Source organism: Rhinoraja longicauda, chromosome 3 (assembly GCF_053455715.1).
Source record: "Rhinoraja longicauda isolate Sanriku21f chromosome 3, sRhiLon1.1, whole genome shotgun sequence".
NCBI lineage: Eukaryota > Metazoa > Chordata > Chondrichthyes > Rajiformes > Arhynchobatidae > Rhinoraja > Rhinoraja longicauda.
In genome coordinates, this window is record NC_135955.1 from 57,379,869 (window position 1) to 57,402,748 (window position 22,880).

Here is a 22,880-nt window from a genome sequence, read left to right on the forward strand (position 1 = left end):
TTTAAGAAACAATTAGACAGGTACATGAATAGGACAGGTTTAGAGCAATATGGGTCAAACGCAGACAGGTGGGACTAGTGTAGATGGGACATGTGGGTCAGTGTGGACAAGTTGGGCTGAAATTCTAACACAGTATAGGTTAACTATTTCCCTTGAAATTTGTTCTATTGGTTGCAGTTAATCAAGTCACACCACAAATTTATCTGCCCCTTTCCCAGTAAAATTTCTTGAGTCAGACCAGTGCATAAATCAGACGAACAAGTCAGCAGATCTTAAACTCTGCAGGAAGGTGCGACCTACATGACAGTTTGCACAATATTTCACAGGGTACTTGTGTGGTTTCCTGTTCAACTCTACAGGAATGGAAGCACCATTAACTCTTAAAATCTACACTTGCCAGTGAGAGGCACCTGAAATTAAAAATACACTAAAACAGGACAAATGTTTTTTCAGGGCCAGATTAACATAGTAGCAAAAGTAGCATTTACTATGGGCCCCGCGCTATTGAGGGCCCTGCACTAAATGGTTGAGATCAGCGTCCCTAAATGCTTGAGATCAGCGTCCCTAAATGCTTGAGATCGGCAGGGACGCTGTGTTGCATGATCTGCTTCCCTACCGCCATGGTTTGAATGTATTGGCGGGGCTGTGCGGACCAATGGGCAGCTGGTGTGTCACCGCCCCGCTCCACTGGTGGCAGCCGCCCGGGCCGGGAGGCGGGTTGCTGCGCTGCCTCCGTTGGGGGCTCGTGGAAGTCGCAACAAGGTGTGGCGGTGGTCAGCGAGGTCTTGAAATCCCGGGTTTGGATGTGCGGGTCTGGGCTGACTCGGTGTGGAGTTTGGCAGAAATGCCGCAGGGAAAAGCTCAGTGTGTCAGAAAGAGAAACAGAGTTAATGTTTCGATTGGCGACTGGTCGTCATTCCCAAATCGCTTTAAGTCAGACGGCAGAGCATTGTGGCTCCTTGTGTAAAGGTCGGAAGGTGGTTTCTAGTGTCGAAGTGGGGATCTCTGCAGACTATGGGCAGGAAACGCATCGCGCCCTTGCACTGGGTGGCAATTGCAGTGAGGGCGAGTGCAGCCAGTGCCTGCTCCATGTGTATGTTGGCGCTGGAGACATCAAGGGCAGCTCTCTTGGTGTTGGTGGCTCCGGCTGCACACCATGTTCTCGGCCCCCTGGTGGCTGGCACCTCCCTCTCTTGCGATCCGGGCTCGCCCTCTTCGACCCCGGGCTCCACTGGCATCGCGTGCAGGTTTGCCGGGGACGCTGCCTTAGTCTGTGGGTTCTGGGGAGGACAATGTAATCGGGGGGGGGGCCGGCAGCTTCCCGCCCACCCAACCAACCAACCAACCATGGCCTCCAGGACAGCAGAGTGCGGCTCGGTTTGCCGGATGCCGTGGGGAATTGAGCCGGACTGTCAATGGGGAACCTACGATTGGTGTCAGGGAATGGCTCGGTTTCTGACTGTTTTTTGTGGATTGGACAAATTCCCGCAGGTTTGGGCAGTTTGAGTGGATTGTGGCCCGCTGTGTGACTTGGAGGCACTGGTTTAATGTTGCTCCCTCAGTGGGAGCGGCATTGAATCAGTGTTTCCGGGTCACGCAGCGGGTTGCAGTCCACGTGGATTGCTCGAACCTGCGGGAATTCGTCCAATCCTCGGGGAGCGTTCAGGGACTGGGTCATTCTTTGACGCTGGTCGTGGGTTCCCCACTGACAGTCCGGTTTAGTTCCTTGCAGCAGCCGGTGGACCGAGCCGGACTCTGCTGCCTTGGAGGGCATGTTTGGTTGGTTGGTTGGGTGGGCGGGAGCTTGCAGGCTGGGGCAACATCCTTGATAAACCTGCACACAATGCCAGTGGAGTTTGTGGTTGAAGTGGGCGAGCCCAGCTCGCGGGAGAGGGAAGCGCCGGCCATCGGGTGGAACGGGTGGGGGGTGGGCTGCCCCAATGGGGACATGGTGTGCAGCCAGCATTGTTGACACTGGGAGAGCTGCCCTTGGTGTCTTCACTGCCATTGTATGTATGTAGCGGGCGCTGGATGCACTCGCTCGATCTGCGGTCGCCGCCCAATGCAGGGCCGTGATGTGTTTCCTGCCCACACTCTGCAGAAATCCCAGCGGCATTTCTGTTGAATTTTGCACTGTTGGCCCAAGCCTGGGCATTGGAACCCTGGATTTTGGGACCTCGCTGATTGTTGTTGTGTTTTGTTGTGATTTCTAGGAGCCCCTAGCCTTGGTTGCGTAGCAACCCGCCTCCTGGCATGGGGAGGGCGCCAATGGTGGAGCGGGGGCATGTGGGCGCTGGCTGGGTGAGGCCACGTGGGGCATGGGCAGTGACGTCACTTTGTCCCGCATTTAAGGCCCCTTTATAACATATGCTATGGGCCCTGCACTAGCTTAATCCGGCCCTGGTTTTCTTAAACGGAAAAAATACTAAAAAAGAAAAGGTTGAACCAATATTAAAGTTGACGTGGTGTTTAGCATCAAACCTATATAAAACACTGTTTATAGGGTCCATCACATTTTAGGGAGGACACCAAGGAAATTTACTTGCATAGATTGGCGTCGAACCAGAGATGAAGGGCTTGATTATTTTGGAAAAACTGATGAACCTGACATTAATGTTTTTAGCATGGCGAGCATAGAGTCATACAGCTTGGAAACAAGTCCTTTGGCCCAACTTGCCCACGCTGACCAACATGCCCCATCTACACTGGTCCCACCTGCCTACGTTTGGTCCAGATCCCTCTAAGCCTATCCTATCCATGTACCTGTCTAAACACTTCTTAAATGTTTTGATAGTACCTGCCTCAACTACCTCCTCTGATAGTCTAAAGAAGGGGCTCGACCTGAAACGTCACCCATTCTTTCTTTCCAGAGATGCTGCCTGTCCCGTTGAGTTATATAAACATAGAAAATAGGTGCAGGAGGAGGCCATTCGGCCCTTCGAGCCAGCACCGCCATTCATTGTGATCAAGGCTGATCATCCACAATCAATAGCCCGTGCCTGCCTTCTCCCCATATCTCTTGATTCCACCAGCCCCTAGAGCTCTATCTAACTCTCTCTTAAATCCATCCAGTGATTTGGCGTCCACTGCCCTCTGTGGCAGAGAATTCCACAAATTCACAACTCTCTGGGTGAAAAAGTTCCTTTTCACCTCAGTTTTAAATGGCCTCCCTTTATTCTAAGACTGTGGCCCCTGGTTCTGGACTCGCCCAACACTGGGAACATTTTTCCTGCATCTAGCTTGTCCAGTCCTTTTATAATTTTATATATCTCTATAAGATCCCCTCTCATCCTTCTAAACTCCAGTGAATACAAGCCTAGTTTTTTCAATCTTTCCTCATATGACAGTCCCACCATCCCAGGGATCAATCTCGTGAACTTGCGCTGCACTGCCTCAGTTACAAGTTACTCCAGCATTTTGTGTGTACTTCCTCTGAGCAATATGCACCCTTTGTGTAAAAAGGGTATTCCTCAGGCTTCTATTAAATCTTTACCCCTCACATTAAACCTATGTCCCCTGGTTCTCGATTCACCTACTATGGGCAAAAGTCTGTGCATTTACCTGATCTATTCCTCTCATGATTTTGTACACCTCTATAAGATCACCCCTCATCCTCCTGTACTCCCAGGCATACAGGCATTTGAGGTGTTTGGAGAGAGAACCAACTCTTTCCATTCACAGAGGGATCAGACACCAAGGGGCGAGGATTTAAAGCTGAAGTACCAAAGGGATACAAAGAGGAAAATAGACCCAAAAATGCTGGAGTAACTCAATGGGTCAGGCAGCATCTCTAGAGAAAAGGTATGGGTGACGTTTCGGGTAGAGACCCTTCAGACTGAGAGTCAGGGGAGAGGGAAATTCTGATTTAGATTTGGATCTGGACCTGGTTATGATCTGGATTGCATTTTCTGGAACCATCAATAAAGTCAAACAAATTGGGGTGTTGGACATTATTGACGGTTCGTTTAGAGTCACCATAGACAAAATGGGATGAATAGACTCCTTGCTGCATGAATCCAAGATTAAATATCATCTGAAATAGCTTTATGAAGGAAAATTGTAAGAATCATAGCGAGGTTGACAAATGAGGGAAAATAACTGCAGACTGCAAATGTTTACATACCTCATGCCCATATCAAGGACATATCATTTCTGTTTATAATTTTGAAATAAAGCACAACTGAACAAGGTCATCATTCTTTAGTTCAACTCATTTAGAAAGAGTTGTGGAATGTTCTGGTGTATTATAAGTAGTAAAATTGTGCCACTATCAGCAGAAAGTCAAACAAATGGCAAAATAGCACAGTTGAAAAAAATCACCGAACAGGCAAAAGAAAAGGGATGGCCCACAAGCAGGACTTCCCTGGAAGACCCATTATCTCTGCCTGGTCCCACCCCACCAAACTTATTTCCAAGGACATCGATTCTATCTTCACGCCCTTCTGACTGACATCCGAGACACCTCAAACACCCTTCAACTCTTCAGTAACTTCCAATGCCTAGGCTCCAATTGCCTCATCTTTACTAAAGAACTTGAACATTTTTACACCTCTATTCCCTATCGGAAAAGCTTCAAGCCCTCTGGTCCTTCCCAAAACAGAGTTACAATCAGTTCCCCAAAACTAACATTATCCTCTGCCTGTCAGAACTCATCCTCATCCTTTACAACTTATGACTCCTCTCACTTTCAAGTCGCCTGAGTCCCGCCTATGCCTGTCCTTTTGTGGGTTACATGGAAAACTCCTTGTGCAAACGTATGCTGGTGCCATCCCCGAACTCCTTCTCTGTTGCACTGCTGACTGCATCAGAGCTGCCTCCAGCATGTATGAAAACCTCATTGATTGGCATTAAGCTGGAAAAAGTGAACTGAAGATTTACCAGGATTTGCCAGGATTTGAGGGCCTGAGTTATAGGGAGAGGTTGAACAGATTAGGACTTAATTCCAAAATCCCTCCCCCCTTCCCCAGGCACTTTCCCTTGCAACAACAGGAGATGTAACACCTGCCTCCACACCTCTTTCCTCACCTTCATCCAGGGATTCCAGCAGCCCTTCCAATGAGACAGAGGTTCACATGCACCTCCTCTAGTTTAGTTTAGTTTATTATTGTCACATGCACTGAGGTACAGTGAAAAGCTTTATGTTGCATGCCATCTTTATTAAAGACGTTGAACAGTTTTACACCTCTATTCCCCATTGGAAAGGCTTCAGGAAAAGACTATACATGATCACAACAAGTGTACAGATACTGGAAATAAAGATGTAAACGAGTGGAGCAATTGTAATTACCTTATCTACTGCATTCTGTGCTTCCAAAATAGCATCCTTTCCATCGGCAAGACCAAGCATAGACAAGATGACCATTTTACTGAACACTTGCGATCCGTTTGCTAAGGCTGGCTGGATCTCCCGATATTTCCTGATTGTTAACTACAGGTGCTCCTCAACTTACGATGGGGTTATGTTCCGAGAAACCCATCGCAAACCGAAAATATCGTAAGTCGAAATGCATTTAATACACCTGATCACATGGCCGGGAACGAGCTGCAACTCGCTGCGGGTCGTTGCCATTTGCACCATCGCAAAGTCGAAATATCGGAAGTCGAAGCATTGTAAACCGGGGAGCATCTGTATTCCATCTCTGCCTCCCATTCCCATATCGACCTCTCTGTCTTGAGCCTCCTCCATTGCCAGAGTGAGGCCACATATTAACTTGAACGGCAGCACTTCATATTTAACTAGGGTAGCTTGCATTCCAAAGATATTAACATTGAATTTTCCAGTTTCAAGTAATACCCCTCTCTCTTTCAACTGCCCTCATTCCCACCCCAGTGCAAGCACATTTCTCCCACCATCTCTCACTGCCCCAGTTATTCTGCTCCTTTCCGCTCCTCTGTACGCTCATCTCCTATCCCTGAGACCCACATTTCCCTTATCTCTCTTCTCTTTCTCCTCATCCCATTCCATCCATAATTCTCTCTTTGGCTTTACATTTTACTCCTCTTCTTTCCTTACCTTGCACCTTTTATCTCCTTTTCACCTCTAATCTTTGTCACTAACTTGCCCCATTTTCCATAACAAGGCATTTGCCAATCACCCCTCTCAACTGTATCCACCTATCACACTTGCCAGGGTTTGCCCCACTTTCACCTCCCTTTTCTAGGTTTCTCCGTACTACTCCATCAGTCTGAAGAAAGGTTCCGACCAGAAATGTTGTCTGTCCATTCCCTCCAGAGATGATGCCCGACCAGCTAAGTTCTTCCATCACTCTATTTTCATGAAGGGAAAGGGCTGAATTGTGTTCAGAGGCACACTGTCATAGAAACATAGAAAATAGGTGCAGGAGTAGGCCATACTGCCCTTCGAGCCGGCACCGCCATTCAATATGTCGTGGGCTGATTATCCGAAATCAATAACCCATTCCTTCTTTTTCCCCATATTCCTTGATTCCGTCAGCCCTAAAAGCTAAATCCAACTCTCTCTTTAAAACATCCAGTGAATTGGCCTCCACCGCCTTCTGTGGCAGAGAATTCCACAGATTCACAACTGTCTGGGTGAAAAGGGTTTTTCCTCATCTCAGTCCGAAATGGCCTACCCCTTATTCTTAAACTGTGACCCCTGGTTCTGTCATGTCATTTTGGCTGGGATTTGGCTTTGATTATATTTGGTTATATATGGCTTTGATTATACACTCATTTGAGAACATCTGAAATATGTCCCTTTTATGAGTTGTGCTAGAACTGTCATAGTAAATTACAAATCACTACTAGCCAGATCAGCTCAAAAATTACAAACAATAAGTGAATACTGTAAACGCTTGCTTTAACAGACTTCTTTGTCACAGATTTTGGTTATAGTGGACTGACCTACTGACGGTTGCCCACGCCACCCCCGGCTCGCACCGCCTCCTCTATCGCTTAGAGTGCCGGCTGCTCGCACTGCCCCGGGACACGCCAGTTCCAGGCTGGACCTATTGGCTCCATTGCCGGCCCATACAGCTTCCTCGGCCGCTTCCATACCACACCTACCACCACCAGCACCAATGCCAATGCCAACCCCAACCAACCCAGCAATATCACAACACATTCCAGCCCCCTGCAGGCCACGATCATTGAATCCGTCAACAGGGAATGTTGCCGACTCACCCATTCCAGACTGCAGGAGTACGTGGTGAGGGACTCGCTGAAGCTTGGTGCAGCCAACACCAAGGCTCTGTGGGGGAGGACCACAGTCTAGGGTCCTTCTGCAGCTGGACATTGAGGGGCAGGGACTGGTGGAGACACCCCTCAAACTAGGGAAGGGATATCACCCTGGGGACCACATGAGTGGCGAGGGTGCGTGGTATAAGTATACTTTGCGAACACTACCGAATATAACTCCAATTAATGTATAGAAACTGAGAATGCCGGAAGAGTTTCTTTGCACTGTTCTTGTTTTCTATATATTTTTCATGCTGAATAAAATTAATTTTTGGAAAAAATAATGCTTGTCATTCTAAGGTTTGTAATTGTACTTTAACGGCATGACAATTATATATTTTTCACGTAATACCAAAAATTAATCTGACTGATGAAAAATAGATAAATTTTCTATTTTCCGGATCAAAAGATCTCAGAATTATATTCATGAAACAATATAGTACATATATTAATCAATATCACAGAAATAATAACACACAAATTAGATTTTTTAAATAATGAAGGAACCTAATAGAACATATGACAATAGAGTACAGCATAGGAACAAGCCCTTTGGCCCACAATGTCTGTGCCAAACATGATGCCAAGAGAAACTCTTATCTGCCTACAGATTATCCATATCACTCCATTCCCTGCATAGCTATGTGCCTATCCAAAAATCTCTTAAATGCCACAATTGTTTCAACCTCCAACACCATCCTCAGCAAGGCATAATGAACTCTGGTAGTGCTTCCTTAATTTTCATTTCTGAATTTTAAGGCCTTCATCTGTACTTCTGCATTGCAGATTCTGGGAAACAATATACCTTATTAAATTGCTGGTGATAAAGCACTTCACTAGGCCAAAGTTGATTCCAGTGGCTCATTGTCTGTTTTGCTGTTGATCTGCTTACTAAGTACTGATGTACCTTTCTTTGATCAGTCAGTGTGGACTAGGTGTCTGAAACCAACTTAGACCTAACAATGAAGTCCTGCATGGCAGAAGGAGCTTGCAGAAAGCAATGGTGTCACAATCCAAGTTTGCACCTGTCAAGAAAATGGCATCGATTATCGGGACTCTTCTACAGACTACAGGAGGGCCACAAGCTGAAATTTTGGTTGGGCTATTAAGCCGACTGCCGTGACTCAAAATCCTGCCCTGACAAAGAGGCAGGCATAGCTAGGGCCTTTGTCGGGTACGTCGAACAATCCCTGTTCTGGGCGTACTCCGGCCCCATCCCCGAACTCTACCTCCGCTACATCGACGACTGCATTGGTGCTACCTCTTGTACCCATGCAGAACTCACTGACTTCATACACTTCACTTCCAATTTCCATCCTGCCCTTAAATATACCTGGACTATCTCCGACATCTCCCTCCCGTTTCTGGACCTCACCATCTCCATCACAGGAGACAGACTAGTGACTGACATCTACTATAAACCCACTGACTCGCACAGCTATCTGGACTACACTTCTTCCCACCCGGTCCCCTGCAAAAAGTCTATCCCCTACTCCCAATTCCTCCGTCTACGCCGCATCTGCGCCCGGGATGAGGTGTTTCACACTAGGGCGTCAGAGATGTCCTCATTCTTCAGGAAACGGGGATTCCCCTCTTCCATTATAGATGAGGCTCTCACTAGGGTCTCTTCTACATCCCGCAGCTCCGCTCTTGCTCCCCCTCCCCCCACTCGCAACAAGGACAGAATCCCCCTCGTTCTCACCTTCCACCCCACCAGCCAGTGGATCCAACAAATCATCCGCCAACATTTCCGTCACCTACAACAGGACCCCACCACTGGCCATATCTTCCCATCCCCTCCCCTCTCTGCGTTCCGCAGAGACCGTTCCCTCCGTAACTCCCTGGTCCACTCGTCCCTTCCTACCCAAACCACCCCATCCCTGGGCACTTTCCCCTGCAACCGCAGGAGATGCAACACCTGTCCCTTTACCTCCCCCCTTAACTCCATCCAAGGATCCAAACAGTCTTTCCAGGTGAGACAGAGGTTCATCTGCACCTCCTCCAACCTCATCTATTGCATCCGCTGCTCCGGATGTTTAATTTATTTACATCGGCGAAACCAAGCACAGGCTCGGCGATCGCTTCGCTCAACACCTGCGCTCGGTCCGCGTTGGCCAAGCTGGTCTCCCGGTGGCCGAGCACTTCAACTCCCCCCTCCCATACCCAGTCTGACCTTTCTGTCATGGGCCTCCTCCAGTGCCATAGTGAGGCCCACCAGAAATTGGAGGAACAGCACCTCATATTTCGCCTGGGCAGCTTGCAGCCCAGTGGTATGAACATCGACTTCTCCAACTTTAGATAGTTCCTCTGTCCCTCTCTTCCCCTCCCCCTTCCCAGATCTCCCTCTATCTTCCTGTCTCCACCTATATCCTTCCTTTGTCCCACCCCCCTGACCTCAGTCTGAAGAAGGGTCTCGACCCGAAACATCACCCATTCCTTCTCTCCTGAGATGCTGCCTGACCTGCTGAGTTACTCCAGCATTTTGTGAATAAACACCTTCGATTTGTACCAGCATCTGCAGTTATTTTCTTATACTGTCCTTGTACACCAGTCACTGAAAGTAAACATGCAGGTACAGCAGGCAGTTTTGGTCTCCTCATTTGAGGAAGGACATCCTTGCTATTGAGGCAGTGCAGCGTAGGTTCACGAGGTTCATCCCCGGGATGGCGGTACTGTCATATGAGGAAAGATTGTAAAGACTGGGCTGGTTTTCACTGGAATTTAAAAGGATGAGAGGGGATCGTATGGAAAATTATAAAATTATAAAAGGACTGGACAAGCTCGATGCAGGAAAAAAGTTCCCAATGTTGGGGGAATCCAGCACCAGGGACCACAGTCGAAGAATAAAGGGGGGCCATTAAAAACTGAGATGTGAAAAAAACCTTTTCACCCAGAGAGTTGTGAATTTATGGAATTCTCTGCAACAGAAGGCAGTAGAGGCCAATTCACTGGATGAATTTAAAAGAGAGTTAGATTGAGCTCTTGGGGCTAGCAGAATCAAGAGATATGAGGAGAAGGCAGGCATCGGTTACTGATTGTGGATGATCAGCCATGATCACAATGAAATGCGGTGCTGGCTCGAAGGGCCAAATAGCCACCTCCTGCACCTATTTTCGATGTTTCTATATTTCTCTGTACCCTTGTTTCTTGCATCCTTCTGCTCCAGTCAAGTGAATGATCACAGAACATTCAATGGGCAGAATTCCTAGAATTCCGTCAGAAATGCTCATGGTTCACAAGATATAAAACTGCAGGGAAGAATAGCTAACATGTCTTTGACTTAAGCATTCATGCAGCAGATTTGAACTTCCTGATGCCAATGAGATTGTATTGGCAGCAGTTTGGCAAGGAATTTGTCATTTTTCTCGAAGATTTTTTAATCTATAGCCTAAGAATCTAAGAGAAATGTTAATTGGCTCCCAATTAATTGTTCCCAACGGCGCTCGTGCATAGAATCAGGTCCCATGGGAGAATATTTGTATTGAGGACTTTAAGAGAAAAGTAAAGGTATTCATTTGAGGTATATATTTCCTTGGTCAACTGTTGCCAGCCCAGCTTTGTTTTGGCCTTTTCTTACCCTCAGTTCACTCCCCTCTACTTTCAGTCTGAAGAAGGGTTCCAACCTGAAACGTTATCCATCCTTTTTCACCAGACATGCTTGCCTGTCCCACTGAGTTACTCTGGCACTTTGTGTCTATCAAAGGTATACATTTGATCATTTTGGGGATAGCGACGGATGTGATTGTGAACTGGATAACTGGAGCACTCCAACTATGGCTTTGTCTACTAATCTGCCTCTCTTTGATAGTAATCCAATACATTCCCTTTGCATTCTTGTGTGTTCACCTTACTACTCCAACAAAGCTGTCTTCATAAATCAGCGACAATTTAAGCTTGGATGTGTTGATCTATTACGGACTTCTGATATGTAGGTCTCACTGTTTTATCTTAAAATTGTTGGCTTCATTATATTATTAATGGCAGTTTTACAAAGCATTGCCTTGGACAATTAAAATGTATTTATATTTTATAACAAAAGGAGTAAAAGAAAAGTGCCAACTTGTACAACAAGAACATGAACAAGCTGTTGTGTAATTTGTCATTCTCTGTTTAATCCTTACATTTGGTTTCAATTTGGACTAAAGACCTCTGAAGCCAGGTTTGATATCCTTACCACAAAGCTGGTTTAGATTATACACAGCAACTTTTTAAGCACATCAGCAATGAGAACGAGCTGTTCTGTTGCTAACTGGCACAGCTTCGTTCTTGATTGTGGAAAATCTCGGTTTAACTGCCCTGTAATTTGTTGCAGATCGCTACTGCACCAGCTGCTGCCCTGGCAAATGATTAAACACTCCCAAACAGCATTTTTCACACAAATAGCATGCATGCGCCAAGACCACAAAACCCATGGAAAATTCCTTTCATTTCTCTTATGGATCAAGAAAAGAAAATGAATTATCGCTCAATAAAATTCATGGCTTACTAAGCAAACACTTCCAGTGTTTTTAAATAATCATTATAATCAATGGTTTGTCTTCAGAAAGGAAACTAGTTACCCTGCAAACGTATCGCTTACGTCCTCATCTGGATTTTTTCTTATCCCAATTCTTGCTGAATGTACCTGTATTGTGCAAAAACATTATGGTAATATTCTGAAAAGACTCTATTTGCTCATGCTTGACAAAAGAATATCCTACGTAATGGAATTTCTTAATTCTAATATATTCGAGTCTGGTATCTTTGAGCAACAGCTGGTTTTAATTATGTCAAATCCAGACATTGTAGATTAACACTGGACTTAAAGACTTAATTGGTTCACATGTTTGTTGCTGGTTCATGGAAATCTTATATAATATCATTAAGTAAAATGAGCTTCCACAAGGAAGTCAAACCACAAGAATATTAGTTGAAAACCAACGTGAAAGAAATTATAAAATTAATTTCTATTTCTATAGCTGTCTCGAAATGAGACAGGATGTCTCAAAATGGCTTGATTGGGTTATAAAACTTCTAGTTTTATAAAACTCCCGTTAGTCTACAGATGCTTCTCGCTAGGTAGGAAGGACCCAATTTTGACTTGTTCAAGTCCTTGCTGACCAATCTATGGCAACGATAAAGATGGTCTATAACATTTTCTGTCCAACCTACAAAATCCCTTGCATTGTCAGGTTTCATGTAGAAATTCTCTACCTGTACTGGAAAAGTGCATCACTATAAAATCAGATTGAGCTTTGATAATTCCATACAGTTTACATCTTTGATGGTTAAGATTTACACCCTAGGACTGAATATGATGGCAAGAAGCCAGTTGAGGAGTTGGAAGCAAATAAATGAAAGACAAATTGCTTTATTACATGTATAGAGAAAACAACTTCATGATAATATTTTTAAAAATCTTGTCTATGAATAATTATTTGTAGAAATGTTTGAGAAATATTGCACCAATTAAGAGCCAAAAGAATGTAGCCAGAGGTCCCCAAATTTAATCTAATCAAATTAAATGTCTTTTCAATTTCCTCTGCAATTTATTTTAACAGAGTATTGAGTTTTATGTGTGCTGTTCTTTTGTTTTTGTGCACTGTGTGGCTAACATGCTTGGGAACTGGGCACTGTTGCTTTTTTATTTCCTTTCCGTTCTTTGACATGGTTTGGAATGATAAGTTCACAAATACCAGAAGGTCATTAACACAAATACATAAAGTTTCACTTTTTCCTAAAATGCAGAATAACCTTTAGGTCATGCATTTCTGTCACATTCAAGTTTGGATCAAACCAGGAATATGTGGTTATTCACCTCTTTCCATTTGCTCATTGTTTCATTCCCAGACTCTACTGACCTTTCACACCATTATTTTTACTTAGTTCTTAAAGTAGAGCAGAAACTGTTGTAATCTCACATTCCAGCAATATTAAGTTCATCATATGTTTTCAAACCTTTATGATTTGAATTACATGCACCTCCTTGCATCTATTGCTTTCAACCTAAAGCCCAGAGTTGCTACCTTTTTCTCTAAAAATTGACAATAAATTTATGAACACATGCTTAACTATCTGGTTTCATATTAGAATTTTGATCATTTATACTAACTTCTTGATTCTTATGCAAACATCCGAATATGGAATTGAAACAGTGATATGAACCTAATATTTCATCCGTGGTGAGGCTGTTTCACATTTGGAAGCTTGTTATATTTAAGGTGAAGCAGGAGATAGCACAATAAATTAAAGAAGACTCCATGTTTAAAATAGCAGAGACAGAAATTGCCTTTATGTTATTCTGAGAATAATTATGGGCATCCCTTAATCTGTTTTGTGCTATACGTTAATACAGTATGTGATAGTATTTCCAATATATTAAGTAATGCATATATATATAAATGTTTACATATGGACAACATCACATTATCAAAAGAATAGACTGCATCCATTAATTTAAATGTGGTTACTGAACTAATGAGGCCCAGGTTTGCTAAATCTAATTTGGATATATCTCTACGCATTTGGTTTGTGTTAGTTAAGTTACTGCAAACTCCGTTTATGATGTATATGAAATCTGGTGGTTGTTGGAGACCAGTGATATTTGTAGGACATATCAGAGATTAAATACATGTGGAATTTCATTTCTGTTTCCACATATAACTAAACCCATAGGCAAGAAAACAGGAAACAGAAAACAGAAATAAATATCTTGAGGATAACTTCATAGCAGTATGAGAGGAATAGTGATTCTGGAAACTCAATAGCTCTTACATCATTTAGAATTCACTCATGGAACCAAGACTGCAGTCAGACTTTACCACATTGTAAATAACTAAAAAGATAAGTTTAAATGGTACAAGAAGTTGAAGCAGGAAGAAATGAAAGAAAAGAACAGTTTGATAATTTGAATTAGCTTACCTTGCATCAGATTTTGGAAGCGCCCATTCCAATTTTAAGACAATCACAAAGTTCTCTGACAATTTTCTATTTTATGGTTTTTTTTAAAGTCACCTGAATTACCTCGATCTCCGTCAACAATTCTGCTTTCTCCCAGATTGTTCTGGGAGCTTCGAGAGATTATGTGTGATTCAGTGTTCAACGTGTTGACTGTATTGGAATGAGTTTACTGTTGATTTTGAATGTTGGTTTTAATTAATCAAAACTCCGCTTGAAGGATCTTTCATTGCGATTCCATACATTTGTCATTCAGTAAGAACACTCTCCTGGAGAAAGTTAAAGGAAAAAATGCAGAACAAATCTTGATATGCATCAAATGAAACTCAGATAATTTGGCTAATTTGAATGCACTGTTTGCATTTTATTGCTTTCCTTATTTGTGGTTTTGCTTTCTTACTTCATACTGATATTGCCAAAATCAGTTGTTGAATGGGGAGGTGTTTCTGATTGTTTACTGGCAATGCTTTTTTCCCACATTACTTCCTGACAGGACTCTAATTTCGGAGTCAGAAAGCTAGTATTCAAACCCAACTACAGAGATTTGAGTAAGTAATTTAAGGTGATATTCCCAATCAGAACTCTAAACCATTGCAGGTCATTGAATGTGGTGATAGGCCTGATGGGCATCTTGGTCAGGCCGAGTGGCCTGTTTCCAAGCTGTATGACTCCATTTGTCTATGAGTATATCCATTCATGGATATCCGCTCTGAATGTCACTTCATATCACTGCAGATTTCCAGATACATCCATGTACCATTATGTCACACGCTCAGATGATCCTAAATTAAGTTGCCATCATGCAAAGGCTACATTGAGGACAATCGGAAAGATGATACTGTGAACGTTTTAAAGAAACTGACGCAGGACACCGGAAATAAAAACAGAAAATGCTGGAAGAACTCAGCGGATCATGCAGCATCTGTAGAAAGAGAAACAGTTAATTTTTCATGTCTGAGACACTTTATTAGAACTGAGAAGGTTGATGGAAAGGGGAGCAGTGTTTTATAAACAGGATATTGATTGGGTCTCAGTTTAAGGAAGAAAGTGAAGGCCCTGAGGCCTTTGTGATGGGGAATAGAGGTGTAAAGGGATTTGATGTCTGTCATAAAGATGAGGTGAGGGGAGCCGAGGAGTCTGAAAAAAGATCCCGACCCAAAACATTGTCCATTTCCTTCCCCAGTTGCTGTCTGAGTTCCTCCAGCAGTTTGTCTTTAGCTTGAGTATGCTGACGTTAGTTGATTTATTTTGGTGGGGTGCGCAGAATTGTGCGATGCAAATGTATTACTAAACCAATGATTTATGTTTCTTTTATGGTCAAGACCAGGCAACATTTAATTTAATTTTATTTTTAAATTGGCATATGATCTTGTGAATATAACAATCAACGTTATTTCAATGAGGCAATTATTCCTGATATGTCTCAAACATACTCTTGTAATACTGATTTATTTGTTGGAAATCTAGAACTAGAAGCACTGATGTGTAGAAGGAAGGTTCTTGGGTCTTCAAATTTTCATTTTTGCCTTGTAAACAACTTCTCTGATTTTGTTTTTCTGCCCCTTATTATTCATTTGACATTTAGACTTTTTAATCCACCTTTCTCATGGTTAGCAATACCGTCCTCCTAATCTAATTAAGGCAGAGAGAAAAAACAAATTGCAGGCAAATGGGCACAATTCCTATGGTTTCCTCTGGTGTATTTTTTCCAAGAGTAAACTATTAGAATAATGTTGCAATGTGTGTGCATAAGGGAATTCAGAATATCTGGGCCTCAGCCAGAAAGATCTGAAGAAGTGTAATGATGGGGAAGCAGAGGAGGTGGAGGATGAGGCTATTTGGCACTGAGGATATTTCTTTAGATGTAGAAGTGATGGTTCGAAAAAAAACCTACAATGATGCGCCCAGAAGACCTGATGATTTTTGTTTGGATTTGTCTGATATTCATATGGTTGACATCTGGCAGGAGACTGCACACCTGGCATGAGCAGAAAGAGAATTACTCAGAGGAGAAGCAAAAAGATGTCCAAATATTGATAGGGAGTAGAGGCTCGTGGGGAGTTGAGAGACGAGATGGTGAATTGATGCAGCAAAGCTGAGTACATAAGGAATAAGGAGCACCTGGAGAGGATGTGGGGATTAAGAGCAAAGTGATGCAAAGCAGGTGTTTAGGTCCTTGAGATAGTCCCAGTATAATTGAGATCTGTGAAAATCAAGGACCAGCTTACAACAATGGCACTGGGTGAAAGTATGGTAAGGATGCTGCTGATGAATTTTGCATAGTCAACCTAGTAAATATGATGAAGAGGAGATAGAATGAATAGTGATTAGTGGTACTTTAACCACCATGCAATCAAATCCACTAAATGTTTCTTATCAGAAAATTAGCATTGATTATGTGCTCACATTTACTGTAATATAAAAATCAATTCAGATTGCTAATGGAGGTCCTGAGGAACAGAATTGTTGAAGAGGGACACGAGGAACTGCAGATGTTGGAGTCCTGAGCAAAACATAAAGTGGGTCAGGCAGCATCTGTAGAGGGAATGGATAGGTGGATCCATGGGTCCTGTTTTGGAGCAGGACCCTTCTTCGGACTGGTGAAGATAACTGTTGATACTATTTCTTCACGGTTTTACACGTTTAAAACCACTGGCGTTCTTGGACTCACACAATCAGGGCAGCGTGAGGATCTCTGAAGGAAGTGTCATATATTGATATTCTGAAGGAGAAAATGGATGAATATTTTCAGAAGTATTTACCATATTTTAACAATTAATTAGCCATTTAGTCAGTTGGCCTGGAAAACTGAAGGTACTTCAGATGTGATCAATCTGAGATTTGATCGCCAGATCTTGAAATCAGACATAGAGTGCCGGAATAACTCAGCGGGTCAGGCAACATCGCAGGAGAGCATGGAATAGGTGATGTTTTGGGTTGGGACCCTTCTTGAAAATTAGGTTTTTGACACTCAATAAACTGAACTTTAATCGTTTCAAAATGATGGGCAGAGTTAGTACAACTTCAACTGACAAGAGTCAGTGTTCAGAACAGAAAACTGTCTTTATTAAATGGCAGCAATCTGAGGATCACTGGATTATAGCCACATCCTTTACTGAAATTTGTATTTACTTTAAGAAAAATGTTGACATCAATGAAGCTTAACAAACTAGTTTGATGAAATTTTGGTTTCCTTTCAAGTTTCTGTTTTATGTCTCCATATGTACAAAACCATAAGTAGACCACAGATAAAGCTGGCAATCATCTTGAGTCCAGCGGCATCCACTTCTCCTCTCTCACTAATGTGTTTGGCATTTACGGTGGCTTAGATATCTGGATAATATAAAAACTGACACACTTTAGGGAGATAATTTTGATTTGATTCAACTCGGATCAAAATGAAGTTATGTTATGTAAATAATGAGGTTTTCCCTTACCTATTAAAGAAGAGACTTATTACTCAGTTATTTCTACAACAGTTGGCTCTGTGGAAACAGCTGATTTAAATTAGAAGGCTTTGGTCTGTTCTACTACAGTGTTCATTTCAATATAACATTGAAGAGCCATGACCGCTCCGACATGCAGCGGCAGCGTGTTCGCCCGCCCCGGATCGCGGGGCTTGGGTCGGCCCGCTGCGGACCTTTCACCGTCCGGCGCGGCCTGGAATGTGGCAACGACACCAGCCTGACCGCAGGAGAAGACGGCAGGGGAAGGGAAAAGACTTTCTGGCCTTCCATTACAGTGAGGAGGGGACTGGAGGAGACTCACTGTGATGGATGTTTCTTTTTTTTGTGTGTTGGTTGGGGTTGTGTAATTTGCTTATTTTATTGCTTTTATTGTTGGACTGTGAGTGACTAAATTTCGTCCAAAAAACTTGTTTTTTGGATGACAAATAAAGATATCTTGAATCTTGAATCTTGAAGATGCATAGATGCTGTTTTGAGGATATGTAAATAAGACAGTAAAACGACTGTATATGAACGCACAGTCTTTAACTCCGGGAAGAACATGGACAGAGAATGTACCAACAGCAACAGGTTCTTCTCCAATTTTAGCAGATAAAGGAAGCCATTGGCACTTGCAAATATGTTGCAAGTCCTTCACTGCTCAGTCTAAGCCTTGGAACACCCTTCTCACCAGTAGCTTGGGCACAAAGACCACAGCACTTCAAGAATGTTGTACACATTCAATAGGTATGGTGGTGCAGTGGTAGAGTTACTGCCTCACAGCGCTTGTAGCGCCAGACACCCTGGTTCGATCACGACTGCGGGTGCTGTCTGTACGGAGTTTGTATGTTCTCCCCGTGACCTGCGTGGGTTTTCTCCGAGATCTTCAGTTTCCTCCCACACTCCAAAGACGTACAGGTATGTTGGGAAATTGGCTTGGTAAATGTAAAAATTGTCCTTTGCGTGTGTAGGATAGGGTTAATATGCGGGGATCGCTGGTCGGCGCAGACCCGGTGGGCTGAAGGGCCTGATTCCGCGCTGTATCTCTAAACTAAACTAAACATTCTTTGGGTTTGTTAGGGATGGACGACAAACATCCATCCCCAAAATAGGAAGAAAATACTAAAAAGGGAGTATTAAAATGTAATTGGATTAATGAAGAAACAAGGAACTGCAGATTCTGGTTTACAAAAAAACATTCAAAGTGCTGGAGTAACTGAATGGGTCAGAAAGCATGGACAGGTGACATTTGGGTCAGGTTGAAGAAAGGTCCTGATCTGAAACATCACATATAACAATAACATATAACAACTACAGCATGGAAACAGGCCTGTCCGGCCCTACCAGTCCACGCCGACCATTCTCCCTGACCTAGTCTCATCTACCTGCACTCAGACCATAACTCTCCAATCCCCTCCTATCCATATACCTATCCAATTTACTCTTAAATAATAAAATCGAGCCAGCCTCCACCACTTCCACCGGAAGCCCATTCCATAGAGCCACAACCCTCTGAGTAAAGAAGTTCCCCTCATGTTACCCCTAAACCTTTGTCCCTCAATTCTGAAGCTATGTCCCCTTGTTGGAATCTTCCCCACTCTCAAAGGGAAAAGCCTACCCACGTCAACTCTGTCCGTCCCTCTCAAAATTTTAAAAACCTCTATCAAGTCCCCCCTCAACCTTCTACGCTCCAAAGAATAAAGACCCAACCTATTCAACCTCTCTCTGTAGCCTAAGTGCTGAAACCCAGGCAACATTCTAGTGAATCTCCTCTGTACCCTCTCCATTTTGTCGACATCCTTCCTATAATTTGGCGACCAGAACTGCACACCATACTCCAGATTCGGCCTCACCAATGCCCTGTACAATTTCAACATTACATCCCAACTTCTATATTCGATGCTCTGATTTATAAAGGCAAGCATACCAAACGCCTTCTTCACCACCCTATCCACATGAGATTCCACCTTCAGGGAACAATGCACAGTTATTCCCAGATCCCTCTGTTCCACTGCATTCCTCAATTCCCTACCATTTACCCTGTACGTCCTATTTTGATTTGTCCTACCAAAATGCAGCACCTCACACTTATCAGCATTAAACTCCATCTGCCATCTTTCAGCCCACCCTTCCAAAAGGCCCAAGTCTCTCTGTAGACTTTGAAAATCTACCTCACTATCAACTACTCCACCTATCTTAGTATCATCTGCATATTTACTAATCCAATTTGCCACACCATCATCCAGATCATTAATGTAAATGACAAACAACAGTGGACCCAACACAGATCCTTGGGGCACTCCACTAAACACTGGCCTCCAACCTGACATACAATTGTCAACCATTACCCTCTGGTATCTCCCATTCAGCCATTGTTGAATCCATCTTGCAACCTCACTATTAATACCCAACGATTTAACCTTCTTAATCAACCTTCCATGTGGAACCTTGTCAAATGCCTTACTGAAGTCCATATAGACAACATCCACAGCCTTGCCCTTATCAATTTCCCTGGTAACCTCTTCAAAAAATTCAAGAAGATTAGTCAAACATGACCTTCCAGGCACAAATCCATGTTGACTGTTTCTAATCAGGTCTTGATTATCCAAATAATTATATATATTGTCCCTAAGTATCTTTTCCATTAATTTTCCCACCACAGACGTCAAACTAATAGGTCTATAATTGCTAGGTTTACTTTTAGAACCTTTTTTAAACAAAGGCACAACATGCGCAATGCGCCAATCTTCCGGCACCATCCCTGTTTCTAATGACGTTTGAAATATTTCCGTCATAGCCCCTGCTATTTCTGCACTAACTTCCCTCAATGTCCTAGGGAATATCCTATCAGGACCTGGAGACTTATCCACTTTTATATTCTTCAAAAGTGTCCGTACAAAAGTGTCACCTATCCATTGACTCCAGAGATGCTGCCTGACCCGCAGTTACTCCAGCACTTTGTGTCTTTACTTTATTTAAATTCATGTTACTCTGAACAACTTACAATGAAAAAGTTTAAAGTGATCCAGTAATATGATCATATCGTATCGTATTGAATCGTAAAATCTGAAAAGGTACAGCATTGACACTTACTGGGATATTTCATAGTATGGTCAAGGTGTATGCTTTGAATGAGATCAAATAGCACCATAATCCTGCCTGTTCCAAAGAGAACATGCATGGGTAGCTGATACATTGGATGGAGGCAGGAGTATCAGCAACTTCATTGGTGATCATACCCCTAGAGGAGCCCAAGCTTGGGTCTGCACCCATTTTGGATGGCTTGTGGAGGTGTGCTAGGGTTAGTCACATATTAGTTCCTTGGCGGCTGCTGTTGTTTGGACATTTATGGCTGTCTATTTGAGGGCCAGCTGGCCTTCTCTGTTTGCTTTGCTCAATTACTCACTGGGAAAATTCACTGTGCCATCAAGGAAGTCATGAAGCAGCAGGAATATTAAGATAAATGACACAAAGTGCTGAGTGGGACAGGCAGCAACATTTTCTGAAGAAGGGTCCCAACCAAAACATTGCCTATCCATGTTCCCCAGAGATGCTGCCTGACTCGCTGAGTTACTGCAGCACTTTGTGTCTTTTTTGCAACCCAGCATCTGCAGAATATTAGAATGTTTTTGTCATAATTGTTTATACTCCGCAATAAAATGCACACTAACTGCACCAAATAAAAGGAACAATTGGCATTAATTCATATGTAGGCACCCAGAGCACCCTTCCTTCAACTTTGTCTACTTGATGTACAACACAGCAGGTTCTAAATTTGCTGCTCCAATACTGCTGGTGCTGTCACACCCCCCTCATCGAAAGAACAGATAAGATGGAGACTTGTCACATTGTCAGGAGTAAACAGTATGAATGGACTTTTGCTCTGCATTTTGCATTGGTACACTTGAGCACAGTGTTTGCTATTGCTACTTACCCTGTCAAAAGGGAGCAATATTCCATTCTCATCCAAATGTTCTGTAACTTCACCAACAATAAAACCCACAAAGGCTAAGTTATCTTTACATGCTTACAGATGTAATGATATGTTGGAACATTTTCAGTAATGAATGGGTGAGGGAAGGCAATAATTATAATACAAGTTGGGAAAAGCAGTACAGAAGTACAGAAGCGATGATGCCGCATAAGTTGGTTGATGTTGCTCTTATTTCATGGCCATAAAACGGAAGCACATTTCCTGCCAATTCGGTTGTGGCGAATGAAGAGCTGTTTGCTCCTTGTTATTATTTAAATAACAAGTCTAACATATGTTCTAGGCAAAACTGTCACAGCTGGAAGGAAGCAGAGGGTGATGGTGGAAGGTTCTTATTGAGGTGTATAAAATCATGAGAGGAATAGATTGGGAAAATACACAGAGTCTCTTGCCCAGAGTAGGTGAATCGAGGACCAGAGGACATCGGTTTAAGGTGAAGGGAAAAAGATTTAATAGGAAGCTGAGGGGTAATTTTTACACACAAAGGTTGGTGGGTGTATGGAACAAGCTGCCAGAGGAGGTAGTTGAGGCAGGGACTATCCCAACATTTAAGAAACAGATAGACAGGTACATGGATAGGACAGGTTTGGAGGAATATGGGCCAAATGCGGGCAGGTGAGATTAGCGTAGCTGGGACATGTTGGCCGGTGTGGGCAAGTTGGGCCGAAGGGCCTGTTTCCACACTGTATCACTCTATGACTCTATCTATGACTCTATGCAGTTTAACCAACAGGATTTAAAGGAGGCCACCAATTAAAGGTCAGTTTAAGTACTAGTCACTTGAATGTGATGCTCTGTCTGGCTTAATATATGGTGCTGATGCAGAGAACCGTTGCCAGAGCAGCAGCAGCTCAAAGGCCAGTGAGCTGCTTGGGTTTATCGCTCTGGATTCTGCAGCTGACCAGCCACAGATTCATTTGGAGGATGCACCCTTTGCCATACTAGGTAGACCACAAGGCTGTCATTCTCAACACCACAGTTCCGCTCCTGACAGCCAGTGTGAAGCAATCTCAGTTCAGCAAACAGTTCTTGTTTGGATTTTGGAAATTTATTGTCTGTGAATATTTAGGCATGATTGACAGAAAAGTAATACTAGTGTGATTGAAGTATTTGAATTCATACAGATTGACTTAGCACTAGCATAAAGGCAAAGCTGTCAGTCTGTTTACTTTAAAGATTATTTGTTAAAACTGAGAAAGATCTTTCGCATTTTCACATAAAGAAACTGGTGCAGATATTGGAGTAGCTACTTAATGTGAACTCAGACATTTAGCCTCTTTAATACGTGCTTCCATACAATGGCATGGGCT